This window comes from Mauremys reevesii, linkage group 12, assembly GCF_016161935.1.
Source record: "Mauremys reevesii isolate NIE-2019 linkage group 12, ASM1616193v1, whole genome shotgun sequence".
Taxonomy (NCBI): domain Eukaryota; kingdom Metazoa; phylum Chordata; order Testudines; family Geoemydidae; genus Mauremys; species Mauremys reevesii.
This window is the reverse complement of record NC_052634.1, coordinates 51,949,390-51,960,204: the sequence shown is the minus strand read 5'-3', so window position 1 is coordinate 51,960,204 and position 10,815 is coordinate 51,949,390. Positions and strand designations below refer to the sequence as shown.

General features: G+C 54.3%; 2 non-coding genes across 2 annotated transcripts; both read right to left on the bottom strand.

The window, feature by feature from the left end:
* Window positions 1-525: 525 nt before the first annotated feature.
* Window positions 526-598, bottom strand: TRNAK-UUU. Its single transcript has one exon. It is a non-coding gene; the product is annotated as a tRNA-Lys (tRNA).
* A 1,746-nt stretch (window positions 599-2,344) lies between these two features.
* On the bottom strand, window positions 2,345-2,417 carry TRNAK-CUU. Its single transcript has one exon. It is a non-coding gene; the product is annotated as a tRNA-Lys (tRNA).
* Window positions 2,418-10,815: the final 8,398 nt, after the last annotated feature.

Sequence of the window (10,815 nt, the reverse complement as noted above, 5' to 3'; positions counted from 1 at the left end):
CCAGCCCTCAGAACATTTGGTGGCTCTTTGCTATTGAACGAGCTCAACCTGTTTAGCTTATCGAAAGAAGATTGAAAGGTGATTTCACTGAAGTGTTGAAAGGCATTAATGGAGAGAAAAGATTGGCTATTAAAGGGCTCTTTAATCGAGCAGAGAAAGGCATAACAAGACCCAATGGCTGGAAGGTGAAAAGAGACAAATTCATATATTACATCTAAGGCACAAATATTCAACAGCGAGGATGATTCACGACAGGAACAAGCTCCCAAGGAAAGTGGTGGATTCTAATTCTAATTCCTTATGAATATTCTGTGTGTTTGTGTCTGCAGGGGAGGAACATGCTCTATGCCCAGAGGACTTTATTCCTCCAGCCTACAAGGACAGAGGGGATGTCAAGGAGTTGCTTCTTCAACCCCCCCCCCCCTGAAAGGCCCTTCTTAGGAAAGGCAAAATCCTGGAGAGAAAGAGTAACACTGAACAAGACTCCAGAAAGACAGGCTTTTATTATCACAGTGAGAAGTTTTTCACCTGACCAGGGACTCGAACCCTGGACCCTCAGATTAAAAGTCTGATGCTCTACCAACTGAGCTAGCCAGGCTCACATATGAAAAGCATAACTTGGTGCAGAGGTGAAGCTAGTCAAGAAAAGCGAGACGGCCGCAATAGGGAAACCTGCTGCTCTCTCTCTTCCCAGCCCTGGCCTGGCCTGGTATTAGAGCTGGTTAAAAAGACGGAAAATATCGGCATCTACCAGCCATTCATAGCTGTACAAGACTCAGGCACAATACAGAGGTGCCCATCTGTAAGTGCCAAATGGTTGGATTGGCTAATGCAGCCTGTAGACATCCATGACACACTGGGATATACAGCCAAGTGTCCATCACCATCATTATTTAAATGGGATATTGATATTGGTAGCAAGGTTCACAACTGACTCAGCTGTTGCATACAACGGTGCATGTTTGGCAGCAATGGGGGGGTGTGGGGGGTGGATACAGCGTGGCTGAAGTGGCAAAGCGGGGACCCGACGTGGCTGTTGTGGCAAAGTGGCGGGGACAACACAAAACGGTGGGGCTGGAGCAGCAAAGCTGGAGGAGGGATACGGCACAGCTGGAGCAGCAAAGTGGGGCGGGGACAACACAAAACGGTGGGGCTGGAGCAGCAAAGCAGGGTGGTGGGGAAAACACCGGTGCTGCTGGCAAAGCAGGGGAAAAACAAAAAAAAACCCTACAGGGCGGCCGGAGCCAGTGGACTCCCTGTGCTGCAGAGTGCGCGCCCGGTCTAGTGGGGGGGGAAGGGAGGAGCGGGGAGAGAGAAGGGGCGGCCAGCGCTTCAGCGGGGCACTCACCACGCGGCCCCGACTGCCGCGCCGCCTGGCACCCTCACTCCTTCTCTAGACTAACCAGTCCTAATATACTGTAACATGGTTATATTCCACCTCCTTCACTGGTTACACCCAACAAAATTAATTATACAGCAGACAGAAACAATCACAGACCCAGACAGAGACCATGCAAATAAACATACAAAACAATACAGAAGGGAGGATTTCACAACTACATCTATACAGACATAAGGGTTTTCCAGCTGTGTCTATTGATAAGTGAGTTCTTGCCAGACAGGATGCTACCAAACTAAGTTTCCCTTTCTCTGGAGGTGATGGAATATCAGGGCAGGATTGTATTCCTAACAGCCCAATCGCACCTTATTTCAATGTGACTAGTTGGGAATGTGAGGATGTGACCATACACTTCCCAGCTTATGGCTGCCTTTGCTGCTTAGCCGAAGAACCAGGCCTCAGACTGTCACAGTAAGAGAAGGCCATTACACAGACAGACAGTGATTTTTTATTCTTTCTTTTATATCTTTATAACTAGCTAAGTGATAAAAATACCCCTAAATTCTTAAAGTACAGGCCTTTGCAGACTGGCCTGAATCTCTGTATCCTAATAGTCCTCGAGGTCAGGCAGCCTCTGGGTAAGGGGGTGGGGACTCAGATCCTTCCACTGGCCAATTCCACCAGGGTCGTGTATAACCCAGGGAAGTTTGCCCCAATAGCCAGACCAGATGCCCCCTGTACACTTGTACTCCTGTCCTCATTGCTTCTCTCTCTCCCTTCCCCCCATCTCTGCTGCTCCCCCATTGGGCTTTCTCAGCACCTGGCCCCACTGCACTTCCTGGCAGCCAGAGACTGCGCTTTCTGCACCTGCTCCTGGGGATGTGGCCTCTCTCCTGATTGCTAAGGAAAAGAACCTTCCCAGGAGATGGCCACAGCTTCTGGGAATCTGCATGTGGTTGTGAACAGAGTTTGGCTCCTGGCACACCAGGCAACTTAAAAGCTGAGCACCCAGACAGGGCCTTGAACCCTGGACCCTCAGATTAAGAGCCTGACACTCTACCAACTGAGCTACCTGGGCTCCCTCATTACACTGCCTGGCCTGTCAGTGTGGCTAACTTGGAGCTTTGGCCTCTCCCCATTGCCCCTGGGGACTGTCAGTCGCTGGGTCCTGATTTCCCATTGGCCCTTCCCCCTTCTATTGGTGCTGGGAACTAGCCAACCAAACCCCCCACTAAGTTTTAGTAAGGGGCCAACAGTCCCTTACATGAGCCAGCCCCGTGAGGGTCACCAATGTGCAGAGAAAGCAGCAGAAGCTGGTCCCATGGTGTAACGGGCAGCACTCAGGACTCTGAATCCTGCAATCTGAGTTTAAATCTCAGTGGGACCTTGTATTGGCTTGTGGTAAAGCCCTGAAGCTCACAGTGCTCGACTTCCCTGTCTCCAGCTGTGCAAGAGCCAATCTTTCCCCTCCTGCTGGGTAACTTGCCCACCGGAGCCAGGTCTTGGGTTGTTTGGCCATTTTGCTTGCAGCCACATGTTACCTCTTGTCCACCTGGCACTTGAAGGAAGGAGGGCCAGGGCCAGGGCCAGGCTTGATAGTCAGGGCTAGGCAGGAGGGAGGCAGAGTCCCAGGCTGGAGCCCAGCACCTCTCCTCCTCTGGGCACCTAGAGCAGAGGCGGCTGGTGCTGACAGCTCCAAGGGAAGGTTTAAAAGCCACAGAGCAACTGAGGGTGGGGCAAAAGAAGGAGAGGACCATGCCTATGTGTGGCCAGCAGACAGCCACAAAGACACCCGGCCAGCCTGCTCCCTGCTATGCCAACCCCCCACTGAAGACGTGCTTAATCCATTTGCTGATCAGGAGGAAAACTTGTCAAAATCTGTGTGCGAGGAGAGGCTGCACCTACAGAAACCAGGGCAGAATCAAACCCTGCTTGTGCCGGGGGCTGCACAGACACAGAGAAAGTCCCTGCTCCAGCTGAAATCAGGCCCCGTTGGGCCAGGCGCTGCCCAGACACAGCGAGAGACAGGCCCTGCCCCAGAGAGTTTACAGGCTCCACACCCAAAAAGTGGGAGAAGAAACAGACCCAGTGTCACACAGCAGCACTGAGAATAAAACCCAGGAGTCCTGGCTCCTCCTGCTCTAACCACTAGACCCCACTTTGCTCCCAGAGTTGGGGACAGAACCCAGGAGTCCTGGCTCCCCAAAGGGGCGGGAGTGGGATCTAGTGGTTAGAGGAAAAGATGATGGATGTCAGGACTCCTAGGTTCCACTCCCAGTGCTGGGGTTAGAGTGCAGTCTCATAGCTTAGCACAGGTGGGGCTGGGAGCCAGGACTCCTGGGTTCTTCCTATACCCCCCGAACCATCTTGCACAGCAGGAGGGAGGCTGGGCAGGAAGCGGTGATGGGGTGAAAACTATCAAGAAATGCAAATCCTCGAAGGAGCCTGTGCCAGAAACCGAGTGGTACAGAAACCACAGCCCCAACCCCACCTCTGATCCCCCCTTGGCTGGCACTGGATTGTGCCCCCTGTGCCCCCAATCGGCCCCCTGCAGGGAATAGCCATGGGGGGCAAGGCATAGCCATAGTGCTGGGCCCCGCATCCAACTGAAGTATTCAGTGTCGCAGTGACCCAAGGTGTGTGCACAGAATGGGGATGGAGTGTGTGGATGTCAGGAGTGGGGCTGGGATCAACACTTTGTCACTGGCAGATCATGCTGGTCCCAGGGTAATTTTGGGGGGTTCTGATTCCCCACTCAGCCAGGGGGCTCCCCTCTGGGCTGAGGAGCCCTGGGGTGGGGCGGGTGCAGGGGCTGGGTGTGTGTGTCAGGCTGGGGGAGCTGCCTGGGCAGAGGGGCTGGAACCAGGGGCAGCTCCAGGCACCAGCACACCCAGCGCGTGGTTGGGGGGGGGGGCAAGCTGCAGGGGGGGCTCGGCTGGTCACCGCGAGGGCAGCAGGCACCCCAGCCCCTCCCCCACTCTACCCCCCTCGCCCTCCTCCCCTCTCCGAGCTGGGGGAGAACCCAGGAGTCCTGGCTCCCAGCCCTGCCCCTCCCCCGTATTTCCACATGGCTCCATCCAACAGCTGCCCCCCCCCCGTCCCCGAGTGGGGAGAGACCAGGCCAGGGGACACCCGAGTTCGGGTCAGGAGCCGGAGGGGGGCGGGGCCGGGGCTCTCTGGGGGGCGGGGCGGGGATGAGGAGTTGCGCTGTGGGGGGAGGTGTCAGGTGGACCCAAGGACCCGCCCTCACCTGGGCTGGAGAGGATGGCGGCGCCCCGGGGCAGGCTGGGAGTTGTAGTTCCTGGCTCGTCTCACAGCGGAAGTGACGGAGGGTTGCTCAGGCAACGCCCCCCTCCCGGTGCACTCTGGGAAACGTAGTTCTCTCTCTCTCTCTCTCACACGCGGCCTCTATTGGAGGAGGGGCCGTAGCTCGTCACATCGCCGTGCCCCTCCCCGCTCCCTGATTGGCGGAGAGAGCGCGGGACAGAGACTCGGCGCGTGGGGGGAGGCCCCGGTTCCCTCGCCCCGAGGCTTCGCTGCCCCCCACCCCCCCCCCCGGCGCGCTGCGGCCGTTGGGATTCGAATCCCGCGTGGGATCCGGGCTGGGGGGGGCGCAGGGCAGAGGCAGCGCGGAGTGAAAGGGCTTCACCCCCCCACTGCCTGGGGGGCAGCAGCGGGGGGGGAGTTAGCTGCCTGGGAGCAGCCCCACAAGCGGCAGCCTGGGGCCACGGGGCCCCTCAGCCCCCCCAACCTGCCCCCGCAGTGTCCCCCCCCGTCCGCTGTGACCCTCCCGCCAGCCCCGCCCACAGCATCCCCTCCCCCACCCTGTCCGCTCTGCCCGGCCTTTCCCTTCGCCCTCCCCGCCCCCGTGCTGGAAGCCAGGGGCCCAGGCTGAGGGTGGGGTTGGGGAAGAGCTGGGGCAGAGTGGGGCTGAGTGTTGCTCCCTCCATGGGGGCTGGCTCAGGCCCTGAGGTGCCCCCATGAATGTGCCTCTGTGTCCCCCTAGGAGTCATGCCCCACATTTTGGGAACCACTGAACCCTACTCACTAATCAGGAGCTAGTGATGCCAAAGCCCAGGGAAAAGGAGAACATGTGCGGGGCCCCCAGCACTGGAGCCATGTGCAGGGGCTGCAGGAGAGGGGCAATGGCTGGTGGCCCAGGGAGTTAAGGGCAAAGGGGGCACAGGAGGGGGCAGGAGTTAGGGGTGAAGGAGGTGCAAGGGTTGGGAGTGCAGGAGCTAGCGGTAAAGGGGGAGTGGGGATCGTCCAGGGGCAATGGGGAAGCGCCAAAGTACAAGCTTTGCCCAGGGCACCATTTCCCCTAATGCTGGTCTGAGCAAACAATTGGAAATGACCCTTCAGTGAGGCCAGAACCATAGTGTAGAAAAGCCCCTTTGTTAACTGGCTGTGGCTGAGGGCTTAGGGAGATGGGTTAAAAAACAATGGGTGTCTTTCTGTGGAGGTTTGATTCTTGCCTGCTAGGCAAGGCTGGTGTGTGGTGTCTCCATGGCTGTACTTTCAGTGTCTGATCTGCCACAGGGAGCCAAGTCTAGACATATTCAGAGGCTCTATGCCAGGGTTTCTCAAACTTCCTTTCACTGCAACCCCTTTTTGCAAAAAAAAAACCTACATGACCCTAGAAAGACACACCAAGCCCCTCAACACTGAGCACAGGCAGAGGAGGCAAAGCCTGAGCCCTGCCCCAGTTAGGGGAGGGCAAAACCAGAGCTTGAGGGATTCAGCCCCAGGCACCAACAAGTCTAATGGCAGCCCTGGCGACCCCATTAAAACAGGGTTATGACCCACTTTGGGGTCCTGACTCACAGTTTGAGAACCACTGCTCTATGCTGAGGGGAGAGTTTTCCTGGGGGTGTAGTTAATCCACTTCCCAAGAGGTGGCAGCTATGTCAGTGGGAGAAGCTATATCGGTGGGTGTGCAAGCTGTGGTGTTTGCCACATTTAAGAAGTTTAATCAAACCCCATTTTTAAAACCACCTGTGGTCTGGGAATGGCAAAGGACTTCAATGAAGCAGGGTCTGTCCTTCAAAGTGCTGGACATCATGATTCCATAGTCCTGTTGTCATGGGGATATTGCTCAGTGTTAGAGTGCTTGACTGCAGTTTAAGTAGTCCTCAGTTCAAACCTCCGTGTTCTCTTATAACCCTCTTTCCTTTTTTTAAAAAAAAGGAAAACATTTTCATTTCCATTCTCCATTATGTTCAGGGGCTCCTCTATACAGGAGTGCTTGATATCAATGTAAACACTCAACATTTTGCTGTTCAAATGCATAAAAACCTAGCAAAGCTGTCCATTAGCTGAAATCAGTTCCAATCCTCTAAGTGTCTAGTTTATGTTTTCATCAGTTAAACAAAGGGATCATATTAATGTACATTTGCAGATCCCTCTTCTCCAGGAGCTATGTTGTGCAGAAGAACAAGAACCACATCCAGCTGCAGTTCAGGAGTCTGATGACCAAAGAGCCACAAAGTGTTCTGAGGGCTGGAGAAAAATGCTTTTTAGTGAGCTATTGAACGATCTCAACCTGTTTAGCTTATCAAAAGAAGATTGAAAGGTGACTTCATTGAAGTGTTGAAGGGCCTTAATGGAGACAAAAGATTGGGTATTAAAGGGCTTTTTAGTCTAGCAGAGAAAGGCACAACAAGACCCAATGGCTGGAAGAGACAAATTCATAATAGAAATGACACAAATATTCAACAGCGAAGATGATTCACCACAGGAACAAGCTACCAAGGAAAGTGTTGGATTAGCCATCTCCTGATGTCATTTAATGAAGACTAGATGCCTTTCTGGAATGTGTTTGCCCCAAAAGTAGCTCTGGTGTCATACAGGAGGCCTGTGATATGCAGGGGGTCAGATTAGATGCTCAAATGGTCTCTTCTGGCCATAAAGTCGACTAATTTCTGAAAAACTGAGTGTAGCATTGGGAACTGTGTCCGATGTTTTCCTGTCTAGCCGGCTTGCTTCCTAGAACGAACGCTCCTTGAGTGGGGTGATCCACAGGGAGTAGCTCAAACCTCCAAAGTGCCTGGCCAGGGGCAGGACATTAGCCCAGCAAGGGAGGGGTGTGGCAGTGACATCACAAAGGCTTTTTGCAGGACCTCAGACTATTGGTCAAAGGTGGTGGGGAGGTGGTGACCTCACAGAGAGATGCTGACATCAGCCAGGCAGGACAGGGGCGAGGGGCCAGGGAAACCTCAGAGACCCCTGTGGCTTTGCTTCAGCAAGTCTCCTTCTCCAGGTCTCTCTTTGAGGACTGAGAGAGTATTCGGGTTCACGGACGTGAGTGCCAGGAGGAACCTCTTTTGAGTTTTCTCCTTCCCTTTTCCTGATTTTACTAGAAAACAGCCGTCCCTGTTTAGAAGGTAAGAGCCTCCCCGAGGTTTGAAACCTGTTCAGTCTGATACATCTGGTGACCATTGAATTCTAGGCATGGAAAACACGAGCTTACGGAGGCAGAATTTTATTGCGCACCTGGGATTTTGTCCCTTAGAATCACTGGGGTCATTAGGGTTTGTCCTTTTGGTTTCACCTTTTCCTCCATCCATCCCTCCCTCCTTTCTCTTTGTCTCTTGCTTCTTTTGTCCTTTCTCCTGTTCCCCTCCCAACACCAGGAGGGGTGTGTGTATGTGTCTCAGGGGAGTGCTCTGCAGCTCCCACTGTGGGAGGTCCACCCGAAAATGTGGGGCTGAAACAGTGCTCGGGCAGTGATCCCCACCGGTGACCTGGGCCATCCTTTGGGCGAGAACCCTCAGCCTCCCGTCCTCAGTCTCTACCCTGATTGGCTGAGCAGGGGGTTATTGACAGGGAGGAGACTCAGGTCCTTGTTGTTCTCTTTTAAGCCCAAGGAAATAAGTCAGAACCAGTCATATGTTTGATGAATTTTGCTGCTCCTCTGCATTAATTGTCTCTGAGCAGTTCATGATTCTCTCTAACATTGCAGTTCTCCTCAAATACTTGCTGAATATTTATTGTGCACTGTTGTTGGTCTGGAGCTCATCTGAGAGCTCTTTATTCAGGTCATTCAGTGTCTGAAATTCAAGATCCGATGGTTAGTTTGAAAATCAGGGCTCTTGGGTCCTATTCCCAACTCTGCCACTGGCTGGCTGTGTGACTTAAGACAAGTCAATTCTCCTTTCTCAGCCTTAGCTTCTTCCTCTTTCAAGTAGGGATAATAATGATCCGCTCCTACCTACCTCACGGTGGGTGGGGATCCATTGGAGAGTGTCACTAGGAGTAGTGCATAATATGCGGTGTCCTATCACATTTACTCAGAGCAGATTATGACATAATAGAATAGCTGAAATAGTCTATTTGATTTGTATTTTTTTATTTTGAAATTGTTAAGAGCAGCAGTTACTTAGCTCAGACTGAAGCATTTTATCTAATGTTTGAGATCTCAGTGTCTCCTCTTTGTGTGCGACGAGACAATTTAACACACTGTGACAAACAGGAGATGCTTTTGTTTTGCAACAAAATATTTTTGCAAAGAACTTTCATCTCACTTGTTTTGATTTCGAGAAACAAACTGGTTTAGTCTGAAGGGGATTTTCTGACAGAAATTGTTTCAATGAAATTTCCCCACCATCTCGATTCCTGGGCTCTATCCCTTTCTCTGGGTTTTTTTTTTTTTGTCCATTAGAACAGGAGTCAGGACTGTTGGCTTCTCTTTCTGGCTCTGCCACCAGCTTGCTGTGTAGGCCCTTGGGAAGGTCACTTCCCTTCTTTGTACTTCAGGCTTCTCCCCATCTGTCCAATGAGAACAGGGACAGTTCTCGAACTCTGGGCAGTCATTTTCAGCGGGGCCCCGGCAGGGATAACTAAAAATTTATATAGATTTATGTATGTATATATAAAAAAGACTTTCATTCCTTAGGAACCGGTTCCCTATAAAAAGTTCTGATTTAAGGGATGTGCCACAGTATGTATTTTTTGTACAAATAGCGTTACCATGCGTCCATATTTTCCCAGGAGGAATTTTTAATTTTTTAAATTTTAAAAATTCCTCCCAGACAGTGATTTAAGAACCAAAAAGGAAAATACGGGTGTATGTTAACCCTACCTAAAGTTCTTTTTTAAAAAGATGGGCCTGAACTAGAAACAAATTCCGTTTTACATGTGTGGGTCCCTGCCACTCCCTGGGGCTGTGCTAGGGTGACCAGATGTCCTGATTTTATAGGGACAGTCCCAATTTTTGGGACTTTTTCTTATATAGGATCCTAATAACCCCCACCCCCTGTCCCGATTTTTCACACTTGCTGTCTGGTCACCCTAGGGTGTGCACATGTGTGGGTTCCAGCTGCTCCCTGCCCCCCCTCATTGAAACAGGTGAGCAGGGTTACTGCCCTGGGAACTGCAGGGCACCAGTGGACATGGGGCTGGCTGGAGGCAGGGCAGGGGCTGACTGGAAGTAGGGTCTGGCTGCAGGCAGGGCAAGGGGTGCGGGGCTGGCTGGAGATGGGGTGTGTGGGACTGGCTGGCTTCAGGCAGGGGGGTGCAGCAGGGGTTGGCTGCAGGCAGGGCAGGAGGTGCAGGGCCGGTGGTGTAGGGCTGGTGCGGGCAGGGGGGTGTGGGGAGCTGGCTGGCTTCAGGCAGGGCCGCAGGGGGTACGACAGGGGTTGGCTGGAGACAGGGTGCTGGGCTGGCTGCAGGGGGTGTGGGGCTGGTGCAGGCACGGTGTGCAGCAGGGGCTGGCTGTGGGCAGGGGGTGTGGGGCTGGCTGAAGGCAGGGGCTGGTGCAGGCAGGGCAGGGGGTGTGGGGCTGCCTGGAGATGGGCGGGCTGCGGGCAGGGGGTGTGGGGCTGGTGCAGGCAGGGCAGGGGGTGCCGGGCTGGGTGGTGGTGGGCTGGCTGTGGGCCGGAGGTTGGGGGGTGGGTGGAGGCTGGGTCTGGTGCAGGCAGGGCAGGGGGTGCAGGGCTGGCTGGAGATGGGCTGGCTGCAGGCAGGGGGTGAGGGGCTGGCTGGAGGCAGGGACTGGTGCAGGCAGGGCAGGGGGTGAGGGGCTGGAGGCAGGGCAGGGGGTGCAGGGCTGGCTGGAGATGGGCTGGCTGCAGGCAGGGGGTGTGGGGCTGGCTGGAGGCAGGGGCTGGTGCAGGCAGGGCAGGGGGTGCAGGTACAGAGGGTACAGCCCACCCTGTACGGTAAGTGCCCCCTCCCCCCTCAGCACCGGGGTAGCAGCAGCAGCCCGGGGCTTGGGGGCTATTTAAATGGCCTGGGGCTCCCCTGCTTCCACTGCCCCGGCCCTGTAAATAGCTGAGGGAGCCCTGGGGAAGCGGGGGGGCTCTGGGGGCTATTTAAAGGGCTGGGGTGGTAGAAGCAATGGGAACCCTGGACTTTTTAAATAGCCCCCAGCACCCAAAACCGCCCTACCCCAGCCCCTGCTGGGAGCCCCAGGCCCTTTAAATTGCCCCCTGAGGAAGCTGGGCCACCCTGGTACAGCGCACCAGCTCTTGCCAGTA